The sequence below is a fragment of the Armigeres subalbatus genome, unplaced genomic scaffold (genome assembly GCF_024139115.2).
Source record: "Armigeres subalbatus isolate Guangzhou_Male unplaced genomic scaffold, GZ_Asu_2 Contig435, whole genome shotgun sequence".
In the NCBI taxonomy this organism is placed as follows: Eukaryota; Metazoa; Arthropoda; class Insecta; order Diptera; family Culicidae; genus Armigeres; species Armigeres subalbatus.
The window spans coordinates 844,844-869,004 of NW_026943189.1; the positions used below are offsets into that span (position 1 = coordinate 844,844).

The 24,161-nt window shown below is 37.5% G+C and overlaps 1 protein-coding gene across 1 annotated transcript in view; it reads right to left on the reverse strand.

The window, feature by feature from the left end:
- Positions 1-23,622, reverse strand: part of LOC134204188 (uncharacterized) — a 66,094-nt gene extending 42,472 nt beyond the window's left edge. The window contains exon 1 of the mRNA XM_062679012.1: positions 23,413-23,622. The gene's annotated coding sequence lies outside the window, so the exon portion shown is untranslated. The remainder of the gene's footprint in view (positions 1-23,412) is intronic.
- Positions 23,623-24,161: the final 539 nt, after the last annotated feature.

A 24,161-nucleotide genomic window follows, 5' to 3' on the forward strand; every position in this document is an offset into this window, starting at 1 on the left:
GCTGATTCGTACAACGTTGGACGGATCGAAATCAAGTGTAAATGTTGCCGATGAAATATCAACGTCATTTGTTACCTTAGATGGATTAAAGCAGCGTGATGCACTCTCGAATCTACTGTTCAATATAGCGCTCGAAGGATCGATAAGGAGAGCTGGTGTGCAAGGAAGCGATACCATTATCACAAAATCGCATATGCTCCTGGGATTAGCGGACGATATCGATATTATCAGGATTGATCGCCGTGCCGTGGAAGAGGCTTTTGTGCCTTTTAAGAGGGAGACAGCGAGGATTGGACTCACGATCAATACCAGCAAAACGAAGTACATGGCAATCAACGTGGGTTCATTAGTGGTGGTGGTAGCGAAATGGTGCTGGATGGTGAAAAATTTGAAGTGGTAGAAGAATTTGTGTATCTTGGATCATTAGTGACGTGCGATAATGATGTTACCCGCGGGGTGAAAAGGCGTATTGCAGTTGCAAATAGGGCTTGATAACCAGCTTAAGTCCCGTAGTCTGCAAACGAAAACAAAACTCGCGCTGTATACTACTCTGATTCTTCCGGTGGCTTTATACGGCCATGAGACATGGACGTTAAAGGAGGCTGATCGGAGAGCTCTCGGAGTGTTTGAGCGTAAGGTGCTGCAAATAATACTCGGTAACAGGAGGTAAACAGGAGAACGGTATCTGGCGGCGCCGCATGAATCACGAATTGTACCAGGTGTATAAAGGGCTGGATATTATTAAGCTTATACAACACGGCAGACTACGGTGGGCTGGTCACGTTGTTCGTATACCGGAAGAACGTCAAGCAAAGATAATATTTAGTAGAGAACCCGGAAGAGGCCGCAGGCTTCGTGGAAGGCCGCGTACACGATGGCTTTTTGCAGTTGAAGAGGACCTGAGGGCGCTCAATGTTCAGGGCGACTGGAAGCGATTGGCCCAGGATCGAGTCCAGTGGAGAAGGATACTCCATTCGGCATAGGTTCATCGAAGATCTGTAGCCCATCAAGTATCAAGTAAGTAAGGAAGGCACCATGCTTTCCATTATCCATAGTGAAACTTATGAAGGCGTCTCTAAGTCGTGGGTTTTCTAAGATATTAAAAATCTAATAGGGGGTTTGTTGAGACAAGAACGCCGGGTGGAGTTTCTACAAAACGATTAACAATATGCGTAAGAAAAGCGCACCGGCTCCAGACATGACCATTGTTTCATTCACATCAACGATTTTCAATGTACTTAATAGATTTTTTTTCTAGATTAAGATTAATAGATAAAGTTAGACAAGAACTGGTTTTATTTTACAAATTACATCTTCTTCTTCTATACTGCCGTAATCTGAAAAAGTGACATATACACCAATTTCCAAAAATGATGCAAACGAGTAGTACTCAACGAGCTCTTTAACAGAAGAATAGAAAACATGCATGTTATAATTTAGCGCATACGTCGCTTTGTCCGGTTACGGCAGTATAGTTCTACATTCCGACAGGAATTTGGCCTACTTTTCAGTTTCTTCAATTATCATCATTTGTTGCTTAACTTTTCAAAAGGCCCTAAGTAACATTTTTTCCATGAATTAATTTGAATAGCGCAATCAACAGAACAACATGAAAGCTATTGAATTAATTTATGAAAAAAATGTTACTTAGGACCTTTTAAAAGTTAAGCTAGATTTCTTCAATTATTATTTGAAAGTTTTTCCTTGCCTGACAATGCATGAATATGTATCTTGTGTGATAAGTACCCCGATCAGGAATGCATAACAAAATTATAACTCAATTATATCAATTGTTGTTATTTAAAACAACGTGTGTTATAATTAGATAATTCGATAAAAATGTGTCTTTGGTCAGTTTTATTTCATATTAGAATTATAACAAAAATATTTTCAAAAAATAATTGCCTACATTTTTTGTAGACATTGGAAAAAAATCGCCTTCAGTATAACTTGAACCCACTCGATATTAATACATAGCTGGAACAAAGTTAATTGCCTACATTATGGATTGAAATCCGTCGTGGTAGCGTAACAGATTGCTATCCGTGATGTAGGCAATTACCTTGAAAGTAGATTTTTGTACAAAAAAATTATATCAACGTTTGTTATAATGTTGATATAAAGGTATCAACCTCTGTTTTAATTGTGTTACAGCTAAAGGGATTTTTTATATATTTTTTTGTTATTTTAACAACTAACCAGCAAAATTATGACACATTTTGTTTCAATATTTTTCTGAAATAAATATCTCCCCTTGTTATAATTTTGTTATGCATTATTGATCGGAACAACACCCAAACGGCGTATGTCAGATCAGCAATTCTGTATAAGAATCTTCCAAAACCTGTATAAGAACGGGGCATATGCGAATCTTTTCTAACAACATTTGGACCTCCGTCGGCCTTCGCAACCTAGTGGCTACTGAACGAGCTCGAGATTCCCAATTTGGACGCATAGTCAAATCACTCGCAATCTATTTCTCAAGCCAACATTTCCACATGTGTGTAGTACACTTTCACATTAGAGAATGTGTATAGCCGCCAGACATTCTAAATACTCACGCTCCTCCGGTTCACACGATATACACGTTCTCGAACCATTTGGCCGAATAGTTAGACATAAACTTGCATTGTGAGTAGTGAAAAGTGAGCAATGAGAAGTTGGAGTGAGAAACTTGAAATGAAAAGTGTGAAGTAGGAAGGGGTAAGTGAGTAATGAAAAGCGATGAAGTGCGAAGAGGAAAGTGAAAGGTGGAAAGAGGTGGAGTATAAAATAAGAAGTGAGAAGTGGGAATTTAGAATTGAGAAGTGAGAAGTGCTAAGCGACAAGTAAGTAGTAAGTAGTGAGAAGTGAAAAGTGAGAAATGAAATATAAGATATTCGAAGTGAGAAATGAAAAGGACGGATGGACGGATTTCGGCTGCTCACGGTATATTTGTTTTTACCTCACGTTCTCCCAATTACATAAATGTAAAAAAATCGATTTTCACGTATAATTGCAATTTATTCGATGATTGGCAATTAGGCAACAAACGACTTCATGGAGTGCTGTTTCAACTTTTTGAACTACCCTTCTTCCGTTCGCGGTCAAATTTAACGAAAGACCTTATAAAAGTGATGCGAAAAAGCTGCTATCCCCGTTCACCTAGCGTTGTCAAAACCAACAGGAAGGAAGCAATACACCGAACTGCAGATGAGTATGAAGCTCATCTAAGGATTAATGTAAACAGACCCAAAACGCGGCAACATGGTGAGAAGGCTACTTGCTCAACCGGCGAAATTTACCTAGATTCTCAATATTGATGTGCATTTGGCAAGATTTAATTTCCTTATCAACAGCCTCTCCTTTCTTCCAAGAAGATAGATCCTAATCAAGTTAAATTTAGGATTATGCATTGAGATTGAAGTGCAATATCGGATGGAATTTTCAGACATTATCAAGAGCTTGATTAAATTATAGTACGAGTATAATTTCAAAATGTTCACAAAGAAGTTTTTATTTTTAGCCGTATCCCGTATGCAAATATGCTCCCAGCAGCCTAAAATCGTATGAAGTACCTTATAAATTTCTTAACATTATGCATAAAACTGTAAAATAAAACCAAATTTCGTTCCCGTAAAACAACTGAACCTAGCCAATAAATGAAAGCTTAAAAAATCATTTAAAGAATGCTATATAATATATAATAGGGTGGTTCAAAAAATCGATTTTGCTCCACAGTGCTCATCTGATTCTTTACCATGTTCTGAGTGTCCTCTGAAAATTTGAGCTCATTTGGATTAAAACTGATTTAGCACAAGTCGTTTCAAGTTTGCATGCAAATTAGTATGGGGAAATTAATTTTTTCATTATACTGTTAATGACGTTCCCCCATTAAGCTCAGGTTAAAAGAAAACCTACATAGCTAAAAGGGATACTCAACAGCTTTCACCCAACGAAAACCGCATGTTGATTAATCGTCCCAATAATTAGTAATCGATTTTAAGACAGGTTGTGAATCTTTAGTCATGATCGTTAAACTTCTTCGAGGGCATCACTGAAATGTGCAGTGCAACATAGTAGCCTGAATTTGTGTGTGCTATCTTTCGCGCCAGGAGCAGCAATGTTGCCTGTTGAGGAGTTACGTAGTTAGCTCCAGAAAAACACGGTATAGATTAAATTCGATTACTAATTATTGGGGCGATTAATCAACATGCGATTTTCGTTGGGTGAAAGCTGTTGAGTATTCCTTTTAGCTGTGTAGGTTTTCTTTCAACCTGCGCTTAATAGGGAAGCGTCATTAACAGTATAATGAAAAAATAAATTTCCCCATACTAATTTGCATGCAAACTTGAAACGGCTTGTGCTAAATCTGTTTTAATCCAAATGAGCTCAAATTTTCAGAGGACACTCAGAACATGGTAAAAAATCAGATGAGCACTGTGGAGCAAAATCGATGTTTTGAACCACCCTAATATATAATATGGTGTTATCATTTCCTTATTCTGACTCCTAAACCACTTCCCTTTCCTCTTTCCTGACATTCACCTGTTTCTCGGAAAATCTATTTAATAGGTGCATACGATAGACGATTCCTTTATATTGTGGAAAAATACCACGTTGGCTTAACTTTAAAACCGTAGGAATAAATATAGCCCTCCAGCTGTAGCCTAATTAGGTTAATGCTTTGATTGAACTTTTGCAACTGTATTGATTGGATTTTAAAAGAATCAACATCACATTGGCTGCTCAGATTCCACTGATGGCATTCTGCTACTAATTAGTTAATCTGATGGTTTAAAAGCTTCAAATCTATAAAGACCGGAGGCTGGCTGGTGTTTATTGGATTAAAATCTGTTTGTGCCATGTGCACTTTACCATTCTCGTACGCGAGGGTTTAAAAATCGATTTGAAACTATAATTTGTTTTCATTATTAAAATTTTGGAAAGCAACGCTGTAGGTATATATTTTTTTAAGTAAAATTAAATATCACACCTTTTTTTGCCTTTGTCGTACAACAAAGTTGTATCGAAAGGCTATTATTTCACTTCAAAATCGAACTTTTTTCAGAAGTCTCGGAGACCCATGATGTTATATACCAATCGACTCAGCTCGTCGAGATGAACAAATTTCTGTCTGTACGTGTGTATGTGTGTGTGTGCGTATGTGCGTGTGTGTGTGTGTGTGTGTGTGTGTGTGTGTGTGTGTGTGTGTGTGTGTGTGTGTGTGTGTGTGTGTGGGTGGGTGGGTGTGTGTGTGTGTGTGTGTGCAAACGAAACCCGGAAAGTGTTAGCCACTTTTTCATATAGTAATTCATAACCGATTTTCTCGCCGGGGGACAAATCCTAGTTGATCACCATTGAATATATTCGCGAACGGTCATTGCGTTCAAAAGTTATGTAAAAAAATGGTGTGTTGCACCATATAAGCTTGGTTGGTTGATTCGCTATACAGCGTTTGCAAGAGCCGTAATGTAGTCATTTTTTTATGTGTATCACACTAAGGCGAAACCAAACGATTGAATCGAGAAAGCCATCGTCACCGCTAGGTGGATTAATCTGGGTTTTTTGTATCTCATCCAATAATAGTCATCAACCGAACGCTACTATAAATAACACTTTACACATAAGTTAACTTTTGGAAGACAGAAATGTTTTTCCCATTCAACTACAAATCAACAATGTTCCTAACTTGTTTATCACGAAGTTGATTCCATCGCCATCGTAGGCACTTCGTCATCCTGTAATTCATTCCCATTTCTGGGAATCACCGTAGCAAAACAATCCGCGTCTCCCAATAGTATCCATCTCCCGATAGAGCGATATCGCTTTATCGAACTAAACCGATCGATTTGTCACATCTGTCCGTATTTGGAAACCGTTCTGATCCTTCCAAAGAAAACAGGAAGCAACATCTCTATCGTAAATAGACCCTGACCGAATGAGTGGGAAGCGTATTCGGTCGTCGCGTATTAATTAATTACCGCGACAGCTCTGGTCCCAAATGATACCGCGATGACGAACGGTGGGCAGTGGGGCTGGTGGGTGTGAAAGCGAAAGAACCGATTCAGACGATAAGCTTTCGTGCCCTGAGGGTTTCCCAAAATATCGGCCAGCTGCTTTGAATAAACCGGCTGCAAGTGAATTAAGAGATATGTCAACTGTTTGCCGCATCGGGCATGGTAATCCATCTTCAATCAATTAGGCAAAATCGGAGGTGATGATTATGACGTTGGTAAATAACGTAGGTTAGGATTTAGCAGCTCCCGTTTCTTGATAAGTAGTCCGTTAAGGTAGATGTGCGACAAAGCCATCCGGATGACGGCTGCTTTTTTCTGGTATTTTTCCCAGAGCACGAGCAAATAAAACAATAGTTAGACACTTAGTGCTAGCATAATTATCGAACAGTATGTCAGCACTTCATCAAATCGCAATATACAAGCATCTAATATAAAAATAAAAGCCTCTGAAAGCAGTTGTTGGTGTAGAAAATATGTATTTTGTTTGGATTCTTATTTTAAAATCGCTGAATGATTTCCCAGAATCTAAGAATAGATGGATTACAGTCACCTCTCAACATCTCGATATTGAAGGGACCATCGAGATTAGGAGAGATCGATGAATGGAAGGAAAATTGGAATGTCTACTGGATCGAAAAAAAACTCGTTGGTATGAAAACGACAACAAAACAGATGTCATGTCTTGTTTTTGATGTATTTGATCTAGTAGCCTAGAAATTTGAATTTATTGACATAGGGAGATATAAAATGGTATGTAATGTACCTATGTAAATTGTAGAGCCCGTGAAAGCCATTAACATAGGGAGAGATGTCGAGATATAGAACATCGAGATGTAGAGAGTAGACTGTATTAGAGGAAATGCGTATGAAATGCGCCACCACGTTTTCTTGGTTATTAACCCAAATTTTGACTCAAAATCGTGAACGACTGTAGCCAAAAAACATTTGCCAGCCGTTACACAAAAAAATGTCAAAATTTATGTGTTTCAATTTTTAAAAATAAAATGTTTTTTGACTCTTTCCGATGCAATTTCAGTGTTTACGTCAACAATGCTTTTTCTTCATATATAAAAAATATTTTCTCCTTTTTTTAATTAGTCTAAAATATTGACTACCGTAAAGTATAAGACTGACACTAATCTTTTGCAAAATAGTGTGACTATTTCAGTGAAAAATATTAGAAAATTTTGATTATTATTTTTGGGTGGCGCATATTGTCCAGCGTCGTTCATTTTAAATGAAAATGCACTATTTTGGAATGAAATCGTTTTCTTGTAATATTGCTGGTTTTTCTTAAAAAATGTTGGACCATATAATGACTAATATGCTAGATTATTGATGAACACTTCGAAATTACAGTATTTCGGATGAAATCACCATTAAATCAAGAGATTTGCTTAGGGACGCATTTTGACCTACTATTCGTTAGAGGTTCTACCGCCTTCCTTAGCTTTCTTAGGCAAAGTTCTTAGCATTGTACTGTAGTGTTGTATGAGTGAATTTATTACTTTTCTAGTAGACATTCTAATAACTTCGCCAGGTAAACTCTTATATTCTCGCGGCTGTCAGCACAATATTTTGTATGTAATTTAGTAAAACTTCTGCAGCTAAAAAATTTTAAACACGATATGGCTCGGAACCTCCGAAAAACACAACCTTGGAAGATGGCTGCCTACGTCCAAATGAGTAGTGATGTGGCAGTACTCTACTGACGAGTCGGCATACTCGCCGACAATGCCATCTGTGAGATAGACCGGGGATTGGTTTGGGAACACTCTCCTCTATAATTAAAAATAACTTGATTAAGTTGGTCTGTCCAGTTTTCAAGAACAAAATTTTGTTTAAAAAGCGTAAATAATCATTGCAAAGAATGGTGACCCTCAAATAGGGTTTGTTTCAAGTTCCTCGCCATGGTGTATGCTGCTCCAGAATCGCTCTATTTGAATTCTGCAAGGCCAGAAGCTAGTTGCGCCAATGGCCGGTATGCAGCAGCACAATACAATGGAGATCATCGTCATGGTGGAACTCAATGACATTATCGGTGAAGTTGAACGGAGCAAAATTTCGAGAGACCTGAAGCTGAACTTGCTCAAGCTTCGGTTCATTTATAATTTAGCGTCAGTAATAAGAACTTAAAATGCAGGGGTTAATCAGTCAAGCGATAAATCAATTTAAACAAATTTCAGGCAGTTTTTAATCTTCCAAATTTTAATTGAATTTTATCGTCTATAAATTAATAATTAATTTATTGAACAGGTCTCTTGGAATTCTATGGAATGTTTTTCCAAAAACTTCCAATTCATGGAATTCCTGAGGTAACTGGATAGACTGCGATCACGATATATTGTGGGGTTTTCTAGCAAGCAATTCCATAGCCAAAGCTGTGTTTGACTACTGTCCAGAATTTTTGAATGTTCTCAAGAACTTTTTGGGAATTAGCTTCTGACATTTTTTTTCGTAAATATCTTAAATAATTCCCCAGGGACCATTGATGTAGGACGTGGTGTACGATAGTGTACGCAGGTTTAAACTCCCGCCAGGAGTCAAGCTAGTGGGATGCACCGATGCCAATAAGCTAAACTTCATCAGAAATGTCGAGTACGCCTGCCAGCATGCGTTGACGGCGACAGAGGCTCTATAAAGAATGATGGCGAACAGCTTTAGGGTGTACTCCAGCTTCCGCAAGGCTGTTAGAAAACGTGGGAGCTTCAATGCTGCGGTACGGAGGTCCAGTATGGGCAACGCCTAAAGCCTTATAGAGTGATGTGCATACCATTTTTGCATTCGTTTATCATGTTTATCATTATACTTTCATGCCCAGAAAAGTTGAGACAATTTCCTAGACCGGACCGCGAATCGATCCTAGTCGATTCGACCGAAAGGGTAATTTGGCCGAATAGAACATTTGGCTGAATAGGACATTTGGCGGAATAGGACATTTGGCCGATTAGGACATTTGGCCCAATACGACGTTTGGCCGAATACGACTTTTGACCGAATACTACATTTGGCCGAATAAGACATGGCAGAATAGATCATTTGAAAAGAGAAAAATGAGGAGAGAGAAGTGAGACGTCTCACTATTCATTCCTCATTTCTCAATTCTCACTGTAAAAAGTGAGAAGCGCGAAGTGAATAGTCTCACTACTCACATAAAAGACACAAACACAAACATCAAAGAGAATGAGGAGTAAGAAGTCATAAGTGAGAAATGAGGACTGAGAAATGAAACGTCTCACTTCTCACTCCTCATTTCTTATTGTAAAAAGTGAGTAGTGCGAAATAATTAGTGGGAAGTGCGACGTCTCTCTTTTCCCACCTTATTTCTGACTTTTCAAATGACCTATTAGGCCTAATAGGACATATATTCGTCCAAATAACCCTTTAGGCCAAATTACCATTTCGGCCAAATGTCCCTTTTGGCCAAATGACCTTTTCGGCCAAATGACTTTCGGTCTAATGGTCTCTTTGGCCAAGTGGTCAATTCAGCCAAACAACAAATGGCATTCGGCCGAACGGTGTTCAGCAGGTCAGGCCAGTTGTACTTTGGCACTTTGCAATCCGTAGTGAAATAAAAGTTCCGCTGTCCACAACCAAGCCTTGTCTCGCCACCAAGTGGTTGACAGTTGTCTCGCTGTCGGATAGAAAAGAAACTGGAGTTTTTCTTTTCTATCCGACAGCGGATAATTAATTCACCTAGCGGTGATGATGCCTTTCTCGTTCATTATAAAATCTGTCGAGAAAAAATCTTTAGAGAGGTCGAATAGAACAAATATAAAGAAATTAATTATTTTTGACTGTCATACATACTTCCAAAAATGTTGCAAAATTGGATCGTGAGGAAATCACATTAAAACTGAAATAAAATCAGATGTAGACGAAATCAGGGGCAGATATAATTTAAACATGCTAAAAATTGAGCCATCACTGTATCTTGTACATATTCGTTCATGGAATGATGCTATGGCAGTTTCAATTCGGAAAATTGAAAATAATTTTATTTGAAGTTATTAAATTGTAAACAGTTAATCAGAAGCCTGAATGCGGAAAGAATAAATCAAAAATTGTGAAATATTTAAATTAAAATACGCCATCAAAAATTGTGAAATACTTAAATTAAAATACGCCGGAAACTAGCTGGGCGGCTTGATACTTTGAATTGCTCTGATTAAAGCAGAATTTGTCATCTCCTAACTCACATACCAATTGAGTCGCTGTCTTCCATTTATGTGTAATTAATGCTATAAAGGGTTTCAATATCAACTAAACGAAATGGCTCTGAAAGTTGGTGAGACTTTTACGGCTTTTTGCCTAACTCGTATACAAAGTATACGTAAAAGCTATATGATCGCTCCAAAAACAAACTTTTTATAGAAGACCCAGAGACCCATATTGTTATACACCCGATTCTTTTTTTACACGGATTATTTTCGCACGGATTTTTTTTACACGGCTTTTTTTACACGGATTCTTGAAATAACACGGATTTTTTTTGCACGGTTTCTCGAAATAGCACGGATTTTTTTTACACGGATTCTCGAAATAACACGGATTTTTTTTACACGGATTTATTTTTACACGGAACGCATCCCCCAGATTAACACAGACCCGGTTATTTTTTTTACACGGATATTTTTTGCACGGCTTTTTTTACACGGTTTCTCGAAATAGCACGGATTTTTTTTGCACGGATTCTCGAAATAACACGGATTATTTTTACACGGTTTCTCGAAATAACACGGATTATTTTTACACGGATTTTTTTCACACGGCACGCATCCCCCGTGTAAAAAAAGAATCGGGTGTATACCAATCGACTCAGTTCAACGAATTGAGGTGATGTCTGTGTGTTTGTCTCATTGTTTCCTATTTGAAATCGGCCGGATCGGACTATGGGATCGAAAGTTATGGCCAAAATACAAATTTATCGCTAAAAAATGTCACTAATTTTTCGGGCACTTTTCCCTACCCGATTTGAATGTCCCATTGTTTCCTATAGAAACTTGGCCGGATCGTACAATTGGATCAGAAGTTATGGCGAAAATACTAATTTTAAAACTACAAAACAAAATCCCATTTTTTGCACTTATGCTCATCCGATTTGTTTGCAACGAGTTGTGTTCGGCGAGAAATTTTATTATGCCTATAAACAAATATGAAAAATAAGACCAATCCACACATTGGCGTTATTTTAGATTTTTCCAAACCTTTTGAACGAACAAGAAAGGCACCATCACCGCTAGGTGGATTATTCTGGGTTTTCACGTAAAAAAATATTTTGACCATAGTTTTTGATCCTATCAGCCCAGTTGTCAATAGAAAGCAATGGGATAGAAATCCCCACCGAATGCACCGGACGTTGCGAGCAAATTCAGACATACTTTTCTACTCGTTGTTGTCTAAAAAAAGTATTTTGGCCACAACTTCTGATCTATCCAATTTTTAATAGGAAACAATGGGACAGGATTCTGCTTTGAATGCAAATTGTTGCAAGCAAATTCGATGAGGCTAAGTACCTGAAAAATGGGCTAGACTTTTTACGAACTTTTGCGCACATACACACAAATACACACACATACACATTAAGGTGTCCAAAAAAAAATTCGATGTTCGAAAAGTCATGGTGCTCAACCCTGAAATGAGAGATATACCTCTCTGGATAATTTTTGTAGAACAAACCGAATTTCTAAAAAATCGTTTAGAGGTCGCGCCAGATCGATTCTTGAAAAATGAGCCTTTTTTAGGTAAAAAATCAAATATTGGGTCCTTTCACAATTTTTTTAGGATCACCTATTCGTTTTATATTTTTTTAATTTTCTGTGGATCTTTGCCCATTTCCTCCTTGAATTAGTTTTTGGTATTATGCGTTTTTACAGTCTGCAGAACTTTTTAAATATCGAAAAACACACATTTTTTTTGACGAATTTTCGAAGTTACTTCATCCTAACACAAACAATTTTTTTTTCTTTCGAGAAAAGCTATTTATAAGGAGTATTTTCATAAAAAAGGATCCAAGAAATGTTGTTCTGGGGCTGAGATATTGCAGTTTTAGTAAATAGTCAAAAAGTGTACAAATTCGGTACTTTTTGTTTACATGTTATAATTTCATCAAGATTGCACCAATATTTCAATTTAAATTAAAAATAATTCAAAAACGAATAAATGGGAATATTTTCTAGGTAACATAGCTTTTCTTTCCGATGGAGTTGGTTACCTGAATTACAGGATTTGGTCGGAGTATATGGATGGAACCAGTTATAAAATAATATCACACCCAACAGTTAATATGTAGCAAAATTCAAGTAATCAGGTTTACTATGATCTCTTTATTAGTTTTAATTCAATAATAGAATGCTTTTCACGACATACAAAAAACACAAGGCAGGCTCAGCATGTCGTCACTACTATCGTCGCACAAGCTGAACTGAGACGATGCTCTGCGATCTCAGTATGCTTACTTTTGTACTCTAACATGTGGCGTTAAAATATGCGTCACTATTGACGTGTCACTTTTCTTACGAGCCTACCTTGTTGTCTATAGACAACATATATATACCGTGATGTATATATACCGTGATGCTGTTGATATGTCATATGACAGTCAAACATTTTTTTTCGTCGTATCAGTTCGACAGCTTTTTCACGAGTTTACTTGAGATATTTAAAAAAAAAACGGAGTAAACGTAAAGTAAAAACGGAAAAATGACACTTCAAGAGTGACGCATATTTTATCGCCACATGTTAGAGTGCAAAAGTAAGCATGCTGAGACCGTAGAGCATCGTCTCAGTTCAGCTTGTGCGAAGATAGTAGTGACTAAAGAGGCTGCACTCCTAACAAAGAGATGAAGTGTCAAAATTGGAACAGCGCATTTGCTGTCAAATCGGTTGTTCCAATCGAGCACAAGGTTGTTAAAGGTAGGAGTATTGCGTCTCTTTGTTTTTAATCCAGGCTCGTAAGTAGTGACGACACATGTTTACGTTCAAACTGAATGTTTACATACATGCTGAGCCTGCCTTGTGTTTTTTGTATGTCGTGAAAAGCATCCTATTAATGAATCAAAACTAATAAAGAGATCATAGTAAACCTGATTACTTGCCAAATCAAATTACTTGCCAAATTATGTACGGTAATACGCCTATGTGTCACTTTTTGCTGAGTTTCCTAGATATTCAATTTGCAAAAAAGAGAGCTAACCGCGGTGGAGGTTGGTACTCGGATTCTGATGGCTTTTCCGCAAACGTGACCTTTAAGTGGTCTTGTTGTGTAGGGGTTATCACGCCTATCTAGAGAGTAGGAGGTTGAGGGTTCGAGTCCCTCCAAGACACGTGGATTCTTTTTCGCAAATTTCATATCAATTTGTCCATTTCGAAACATATGCTGTGCATATGCACAGCCAAGATATTTAACAAAAAAATGGTTTTCGTACGGCCGAGTTGCCGAATAATATGCAATTAATTGAGTTTCCTTTGTTCATGTAACAGTTATGCGTATAACGGCAGTATAGAGTTTTTATAATTTTGCTGTACAGGTTCCGTATTTGAGTGCAACTTGTTACAGTGTTAGAGCGCTAAATACAGTAACTTACACTAAATGGTCGTAATTTATTACCATTTATTTTATTATGTGATACTTACTAACGTTCTCATGCTGTGAATATTGGACAACATTGAAACAAAATCACCTTGCTAAAAATCCTCCATACAGCATATTTCGATATTCAGCTTCTGGAACAAGTTATTGACAAAAGAGTTTCATTCTGACTAAATTAACGACTCCATCCTTGGTTGACCCTGCGGAAAAGGCCTGCGAAACTTTTCTTACTGGATATTTACTTTTCACTTATATAAAATCATATCTTTCCACTCATTGATGAAGATGATGTTACTGCCATTTATTGTAGCAATGTACCTGCCTGTAGCACTGCAGTGCTTTCTTTGATTAGAACAATAGATACTTTTGCAAGTGTAAACAATGAATCTAACTCCGATTGATTCTGAACGCTTTTTCGAGCAAACTGATTTGTTGATTCGTTCGAATTCATTTTCCGAAAAACAGTTCGCTCTATTACACCCAATATTTTTTTTTACTCGGTTGGTATTCTTTAATTTCCCGGTTAACCTGATTTACCACAGCTTTTTAAATACCACCTGAATTTTCTTTGTTTTTTTTTGCATTTTTTTATTGGGTTAACTCATAGTTTCGTTAACGCTAAAAGTCGTAATCAACTAAAACCCACCCGTGTAAAAAAATAACAGGGTGTATCTATTATTATACATATGCGACGAAGCAATGATGCCAGCAGGTGATTCGAATTATCCATAGTTTATAGGGCGAGATCCCCCAGCGCCGGACACCTCGCAATACCGGACACTTCTCAGAATGATACTTGCAGATTTCCCTCCAAAAGAAAGCTATTGAAAAGTGCTCTACCTGCATGAAATATCAGATCCTCATGTTGTATACTTTGTACAAAATTTGAAATTGAACAAGAATTCCCCAAAATTTTATATTTCGCCATACTTTCGAAAGTTTGAATACACAATGTTGAAATCAATCGAATGCATTCTGAGTATGTGGAGGTGGTCAAAATTAACCATATTTCAAATAATGATCATGATTTGTTAGATATACAACGAAACTGTGGTGCAACATCAATTTCTGTATGCGGTAGGTGTCCCCCGGATCTGGATAGCTAGATTTTTTATGTGATCAAATAGCCAATCTTTACACTTGTTTTGTTAAACTTACTTCAATTCAATTGTTTCTTCTTGCTAAGGTATCAGAAAGCTACAGAAATAAGCAAAAACAAAAGTTGAAGGTATCATTGAAAAAGGTAAGAATTTGGAATAGGATGTAAGAAATTTAACTGGAGAGTCAAATAAGCTCTACTAACATATTTTCATCCTTAGCGGTAAGACGCGCGGCTACAAAGCAAGACCATGCTGAGGGTGGCTGGGTTCGATTACCGGTGCCGGTCTAGGCAATTTTCGGATTGGAAATTGTCTCGACTTCCCTGGTCATAAAAGTATCATCGTGTTAGCCTCATGATATACGAATGCGAAAACGGTAACTTGGCTTAGAAATCTCGCTGTAAACAACTGTGGAAGCGCTTAATGAACACTAAGCTGCGAGGCGGCTCTGTCCCAGTGTTGGGATGTAATGCCAATAACACATTTTCATATATACAACTTAATAAAGCAAATGAAAGATATTACTATTCTAAATGATGTCTTCACTTACGTAACATGAACATGGTCATATTTGAACATGATCCAATAGTGTCCGGTACCGTGATTTTTTTCAACAAAATTCACCATCAAAATACATCGTCGATAAACGTGTTCAAATGTTCAAATATATACTCACGATTGATTTGATTTGTTAGAAAATATATGAAAAATGACTTCATTCACACTACGGTAAACCTTCTATGGGCCTATGATTGTGGCGCAGAATAAGTTTTATATTGACCAATTTCAGCATGATCAATCGACTCGTGAAAATGTGGTTTTTCACAGCATGAACCCAATCAAGATACTCTTTCCAATCCATTTATAATACCATACGACATAGAACGGCTCGGCGTATCAATATAAGGAATAGACTACGCAAATATATCTACTCCATCAACTCTATCTAACCTAGGGTAGATGTATCGTGGGTTTTACATATCAGCAAAAGCAAGTATGGAATTAAAAATGTATTTAGTAAATACTTAAATAGGTAAGAAAAAGTATAAAATATCACCCGTGAATACTGGCGAGTTTTACGAAATGAAGAATTCTTTGAACACTAAATTGATATATTGGGTATCATCTTTCATTCATATTTTGATCGAACCGATACATCAAACCATTTATATATGAAATAACTTCTCAGGAATACTGTTGCCTGCATCGATACAAGCATCCGTAACAAATGCCAGCTTATCATTTCGATGTTGGTGTCGAAGGCAACAATGTTGTAGCTAGCAAAATATCAAGCCAAAAAGCATGTGTATGCGAAATCTTTTATACCGTCGAGGGCAACTAAATCCGTAAGCAAAATCTCCAGCAATCAGGGCGAGCCCGATCCCCTTGGGAATAATTTTTCACATGTTCGCATGTAAGCAATTCAAAATAGAACAAGTTGTCATCTTCAGTTTTTTTTTTGCATGGAGAAAATATTCTTAGATCGTTCTAGTCAACATGTTTGAGGACGAGCTGAGATATTCTATTCTGTGTGAACCATAAGGCTGTATGCTTACGTGGAAACGGATAATGGATCAGATCTACAAACACTATTCTCACACAAATTTGTATAGCTGTGCGCGTGCAAAAAAAAAATCTGAAGTTATTAAAGGTTATGGCTTTGAGAAAGTGTACCTACAATATGCTATTCAGACTACGAGCTTTATTATCACTAGATAAAGTTTTCTGATGTCAAAGTCCGTGGTAGCTGTGGTACTAGTTTTCACCGCTTCTTTCTTGTTTAAATATCACGGTTACATCAGTATCGTACAAAGTAAGAATAGTTAATTCCAAGCATTTATGTTCAATAAAATTATGAAATAATTCGGTACGGTACTCGTTATTTCGAATGAAATACTGTTGTTTAGTGCTTGCTGTGCGTTTCTCTCAATGAAACAACTGCACCAAGTTTACCTAAAAGGAACAGTAATTTATGTACAAAAAATGATTAATATTTCTTTTCGACCTTTAAATCGTCTGCTCTCACTCTCGTTCAATTCCCTTCGATGCCAGTAAATCAAATAAAATTCCATCCGAATCTCATTAAGCGGGATAACCATCACCTTTCGACGGATTTATTCACTTTACGCTTTTTAATCCCAATCAATGCTACCACGGATCACCGTACCTTTATCCCTCGCCGAAGTTCGATTGCGCTCAATCTATTCATTTGATTCACTCGGTACCGAGGACCGAGCGGGGCCCACCACAATTGACGGGAGCTTTTAATTTTTCATTTGTCGCTGTGACTAACGATGTCACCTCGGTGCCCCGTCGGAGTGGCACCGTTCAACATATTCTAAATAAAAACCGCACAACTCAAGAGGTCGATTTCCTCCCCACTAAATTATTCACACGGTCTATTTTGCTGTTCAGTCTGTTTCTTATTCATGAAAATGAAAATATAAATTTGTCAGCTTTCCAGCAGGACACCTACTGCTTCATGGCAAGCAAATCACATCAACTTTATGATACATTTCCATTCAAATCTAATTAGATTCTTCATTAGCGTTCGCTTTATTATGAGGACATGCCAGTTGAGTAGCGTACGGCTCCATCTGAATCATTGTTTCGTTGTTAGGGCGATTTTGACGCGAAGATTGATTCCGAAAAAAGAAAGCGAATGTAGAGATCTGCTTGCCGAATTTAGAAACAATAAATTACATGTTGATCAGAAATTCACTATCGGTGTTGGTTGTACTGAAAATAAAATAGGCCGTTTGAAACCTGCCTCAATTGAAATGGAGACTGTTGAAAAGGTGTAATGATGCATCTGTATGGCATAATGATGCATCATGCCATGGCTGTAAGTAACTAAGCATAGTGGTGAGCGACGGTCCGAAAATAGGTGTCTGCGACGTTGCTATTTTTTCCTTTAGTTTGTTTTCCAGAAACTGTTTTATGGGTTTTCTAGGAAATTGTCCGGGAAAAATACTCAATTTTCCTAAGAAAGTCTTCTAAACTTTGCACTGGAAAATTGTAATCAACTTTCCCGAAATCACATCTCTTTGTTCTTCTGTTTTTTTTTCTTAAGAAAGCTAGCTTCCGAATTAGGAAGAGATTTTTTTTTAAATTCGTAACAAATTATTATTAGATTCCATGCAAAATCTCCACAATTTACTCATAAATCTTTTATGTGTTTTTCCAGGAAAGTTGCATAAGAATTTTCCCGGAAAATTTTACATTTTTTAAAAGCTTTCTACATTTCCACAGAAAAAAAACACAAAAAAAAAACATAAAATTCGTATGAGTTTCCGAAGCGTATTCTTCTCCTAGGAACTCCTCCTTGTATTTTTCCCTAAATTAGTACAGGATTTTGCTATAATTTTCAAGGAAACTGTTCTACTTTTTTGAATTTCAACAACAAAGCGATAAAAATCTAAAAATTCTGACTTTTCCTAACGTTGCGAAATTACGATTCCTTGAGATAATCAGTTTCCAGCGACCATAAAACAAAGTGACCTAATGCGGTCCATTTTGACTCAAGATTTTTTTTTGTCTTTTTTAGCGAGACTTTCAGCCCTGGGCTGGCTCGTCTCGAAACTCAAGATTTGATTACGATCCCAAAAACTAAAATTTCAACCGATTTTCGATTTTTTAGCACCAAACGAAAGCTGTAGGTTCCTAGGATGAGCCTTTGACAACGCCCTTTGTGGAGATTTATCCAAGTTGACCTCCAAAGTCCAAATTGACGAGGGGACTTCTTCGGCATCTAAATTTGGAGTTTCATTCGATGAACCATAAAATGCGCTACAATGATTCCAGTTCTTTTTGCTATCATATATATGCATCATTTCTGGGAATTTTCATCTAATGAGAACTTTTGGAATTGGTCACTTTTACGGATGTTGCGGGTCTCCCAGAAGCTATCCGATGTTCACTCAATAGATGAAAATGCCCAGAAATGATGTATATATGATAGCAAATAGAACTGGAATCATCAGAGCACATATTCGTAAGCAATTTTATGTTTCATAGAATGAAACTCCAAATTTAGGTTACAGTATCTTTTTGACACAAATTTCCCGGGGACTAGAGAGGTCAATTTGGATAAATCTCCACAAAGGCTCATCCTAGGAACCTACAGCTTTCGTTTGGTGTCGAAAAAAACGTAAATCGGTTTTATTTTAGTTTTTGGGATCGTGATGAAATTTTAGGTCAAAATGGACCCTAATGCACAGTGTGTATTTTTTACAATATTTGTATAAGAATCTAACGATTTCGCATATGCCCAGTTCTTATACAGGTTTTGGTAGATTCTTATACAGAATTGTTAGAGAATCCAACAACCGCCGGTTATTATAATATTTATTATTATATTATTATAATATTTACTATTGAAAATTTGCCAACAGTTTAGCAAATGAATAAAAATAACGTAAAAACCGAGTGAACCCCAATGTATGTCTGAATAAAACGTGGAAATCCCGAAATTCGAGTGAAAAAAATAACATAAAAAGCTATTGGTGTAAAAAACGTTTTCAGTGTACATCAGGTGAAACGTTGACTCTTCCTCAATCGAATGATCAAAGAAAATTGAAAATTCATCGAGAAATGGCAGTTCCGTCTTCGTTGGGGAAATTTCCGAAGACATCAAAATTGGGCGTTTTCAAAATTCTACAAACAACGTTTTGCAAGACAAGTGAAATTGTGAAAACAATGCTGCTGTAAAACCCATAAGGCCAAAGCCGATTCTGATGCTTCCATAAGCTCCCCTAATGCAACGTACACACCAGTCAAGCAGTTTGACGAACATTGACTCCGCCCCCAAAAAAACGCTTCGGTTGCTGCTTTGTTTGAACGTGTGTGAAGTTGTTCGAACAACCATTTGACAGTTGGCGGCTCGGTTGGAAAAAATTAAAACGGTTTGATTTTGGTTTGAGTTGTCGGGGGTGGAGTCAAGGTTCGCCGAACATGTTTGAGCATTTGTAGTGAAATTGCATAAGCCCCCATATATTTTTCGATGGTTGGTGCTCAAGTTGGCGCTTCGGTCGTTCGTGTGTGATATTGTTGGTCGAATAAATTGATTGTTCGTGCCGCTGTTGGTAAAACTCGATGGATGTTTGAATAAACGAGAGGTGGAGTCAATGTTGGTCAAACTGCTTGACCGTGTGTACGTTCCATAAGGGGCCCCATACACGCTCCGACATGTTGTACAACTTTGACTCCGCCTCCAGAAAATTTGGTTCGGTCGGAGTGGAGTGAAGTCGGACCGTCTGTTGGTAAGTTGTACGACTGTTTTATAGTACAACTTGCCCACAGACGGGCCGACTTCACTCCGACCGAACCAAATTTTCTGGAGGCGAAGTCGAAGTTGTACAACATGTCGGAGCGTGTATGGGGCCCCTAAGAGCCTCGGAATTGACTTCCTAATTAGCTTAACTTCCACCTATAGGTTCGCTAGCGTTCCAAAATCGTGAAAGGATCACATTCCACGGCAAAGATGCCTATATGTGATGCTAAATGCTTAGGGTCTACATCTGTAACCAAAGGTCTATCCGCCTGTTGTTCAAGCTATTTGCTGTTTTTTTTAGTAGAATGTGTATTCTACAAAGATTTAGCTAAGTTCAAGTAATTTTCATGGATTCTTTAAAAAGTCCATCAGGAAAATCCTGTTTTCTGAAACTTGCAAAGCAAATTGCTTGATTTGATAATTAGAATGAAAGTAAATTCTAACTTACTGTTATCATTTTTTAACCATTGCCAAAATTTCCTGGAACACGATATTTAGTTTTTGAAGTAATCACGCGTCGCATTTCTCATTTATAGCATGCCAAAAATGGTTACCCATCTGATGATAGTTCCATTTTATGCTATCTTTGAATTAGTATGATAAAATATAAAAACTGTGCCTCTCGTAACGTAAACAATAAAAATCGACAGGAATAACCAAACAAATGTAGCTGACTCTTAAAAAAAATGGTAAAATTATCCGTTTTTTTTATGTCCTCTATTAAATTTCTTCTAAGATTCAGCCATGTTGAAGGATATGAACCCTAGATATGAAAAAAAACAAAGCTGATTTGTTCAACAAAAGAATTCATCTACCTAACAGGCATAATAACTGTGTAAATGTGTATCACAGTAGGAATCGTTTTGGTATAACGTGAAACTCAGAAAGAACTAAGATAGAATTACAAAGTAGGAAAGGGTCGAGCCTAGAATTGAACCCACGACCTCCTGCTAGAAGCGGTAGCCACTAGACCACCGAGCTCGTCTTTTTATCAATTTGTTTTTTGTTGTATTTAAAAAAAACAACATCCGTCATTACGAATTTGTGCCAAAGAGCACCGATGGACTAGAATTCAAATGCTTATCATAGTTTGCCCTCCTTAGCAGTGCGGTGAGACGCGCGGCTACAAAGCAAGACCATGCTGAGGGTGGCTGGGTTCGATTCTCGGTGCCGGTCTAGATAATTTTCGGCTTGGACTGGGCATAAAAGTATCATCGTGTTAGCCCCTTGATATACGAATGCAAAAATGGTAACTTGGCTTAGAAACCTTGCAGTTAATAACTGTGGAAGTGCTTAAGTGAACACTAAGCTGCGAGGCGGCTCTGCCCCAGTGTGGGGATGTAATGCCAATAATAATAATCAGAAGAAGAAATTTGCTGCAAGTAGGCACGTGAATTATAGCTTTAACGCATCGCACAGTCTAAGGATCCCCAGAAAATGTGATACAAAAAGCAGACGTGCCCGCCGTCTTCTAGCTTTGTGTTCTATTCCTAAATGGATTAGAAATAATGTACACTGGGGGAAGTGGAAAAGGAAAAATCGATAGTTCATGTTCAACTTATTGTAAAAACAGTTTAAATGATCTAAATGCATTCAATCATTATGGGTTCTCAAAAACAGTCCATTTTGCACCAACTGTGTGGTAATTCATACCATTCTAGTCGCTTGATATTTATAAAAACAGATTTGAAATTTAGGAGTTATTTTTCCACTTAACCCAGTGAAATGGGGTAAGTGGAAAACCCAAGTAATCTTGACCTTCAATTGTGATCAGTAGTGATATATGATTAAAATCAAGACGGCAATCGCTCTGAGTATCCTTTGTTGAATAATTTCGTTGAATTAAAGGAATAGGTCTCCAAGGTATTCATGTAATAGCTAGGGGAGGGGTGTGTAGTGTACAAATGAGTATGATTAAAAATATGTTTAAAAAAAAATGAACTTAGGACTAATGTGCCTTCTCAAACACTAAGAGTACTTAAAATCTGTATGTTCACTCCAAAGATGAACTTTTTTTTTTAGAAAGTATGAGTCTTACAGTGTTATAAACTTATCAACTCAGTTTAACGAATTGAGATTATGTCTGTGTGCGCGTGTTTGTATGTATGTGTATGCACAGTACACGTACAAAATATTCACCTACATATTTTCATGCATTTACCCTTCACCGATTTGTTCGCAACAAGTTGCATTCAACGGCGAAGCTTGTTATGAATTTAAAGGAATATGTATTATGGAATATATTTACCTATCAGTGCTACTTTTATCTTTCTCATACATTTTTTTTTCATATGTAAAACATGTGAAAGGCTTCAACACCGATAGGTGGAATATCCCCCAGATCACCCAGTGCCAGACTCCTCTCAAAACGACACTGGCAAGGGTCTCTCCAACATCTTATGCAGTACAACAGAAAGCTTTTGAGAAGTGCTTTACCTGCATCACCTGCATGAAATATCGAATCCTCATGTTGTAAACTTTGTAAAAAATGTGAAATTGAACAAAAATGCCAAAAGAAAATTATGTTTCGCCTTACTTTAAATGGTTTTGATCAACAATATTATAACCAATCGAATGCATTCTGATTATGTGGAGATGGTTTATGGATGGATTAGCCATATTTTGAATGATTTGTGATGTGTATGATAGATACCGCAATTGTGCTGCGAAATCCTTTTCTGTATCCGGTTGCTGTCCTCTAGGTCTGGACAGGAGAATTTTCATTTCTATGCACCTGTTTTGTTAAACACTCTTCAATTCAATTGTTTCTTCTTGCTAAGGTATCAGAAAACCACAGAAATAAGCAGAAACAAAAATTGAATATGTCATCGAAAAAGGTGGGAATTTGGAGAAGGATGTAAAAAATGTAGCTGAAAAGTCAAATAAGCTCTACTAACACATTTTAATATTTACAAATTACAGCAAGTGAAAAATATCACTATTGTAAATAATATCGTTATTAATGTAACAGGAGCACAGGAGGAAAATGATGCAATAGTTCCCGGTACTTAGGCACACTTTTTTTTTGAAATTTTTCACCGAAATTCCTCATCAAAATACATCGGCAAAAACGTCTTCAAATGATCAAAAACCGTTTGTATGGATAATTAATGATCATATTTTGTATATATGGTATACAAGCAAAACATAATCCGGAATATTAGAAAGTTTTTCGTTAAATGGCTTATGTGTCCGGCACTGGGGGATCTCCCCCTACATTTTTGATCTCATTAGACGACCTTCCACTTCATCACATTCAAATCGTAAGCTTCATAATACATTACCAGCCAAATATAATTATGTTTTTAATTCACGTCCGTTTTTGTTCTATTATTCCAGCTGAACATCATTAGTATTTGACTAATGGTTACACAATAGATAAAATATTGTACAGTTCACCAGAAACCAAAATCCACACAATTCCCATCAATGCTAATGTATGATAGCTACCTTACATAGCCGCGAGTGATGTTGAGAGCCTTAAGATTACACTTCCAACACGCGAAGGTACTCCGCCGTTTTTCACCGACGGGCGAGGAAAAGTTTCAAAAAGTCACTTCCTTCACAGCACTTAAATGCATCCGTAACACATCACACACCGGAGGGGGAAATACCTTATTAAAAACCGATTACGTTGTTCTATCAGCCAGCGGAAACTGCGGAACCACTTGTTGAAGCGCGATTGAGCGAATTTTTCCGCCAGCAGCACGCTTTTATACACTCTGCTGCTGTTCTAAGCCCGCGTGCCATCCGCTTTTCCCGAGTGCGGTTTCCTCGCAAGGAGGAGGAATGAATCCCACACTGAAACGCTTGTTGCGCGCTGATGTTCACTTACCAATCAACCACCCAGTCGGTAGGAAAGCGGAAAATTCATCCGAACCATCGGCGGCACCACACGAAAAACCTCGTGTTGGATGCCGAAGCTTTTGCGCCGCACCGAATGGGACTTTCATTCATAAATTGGAATCGAGACCACCTGTTCGGACGCCACCCCCTAGCGATGTAGTAAATTGAGGCGGGCATGTGGGACGTGTTTGTGGTATTTACATATTCGAGAACGTGAGGTGGCTAGAATGAGACAAAGCCGGGTGATTAGATACTTGGTGGACTTTGGCTATCAACAGTGCAATGAATTGATAAGTTTTGTGATTAAGTATTTTGGCACATAGGGTTAACGTTGTAGTAATGGGGATAAACAG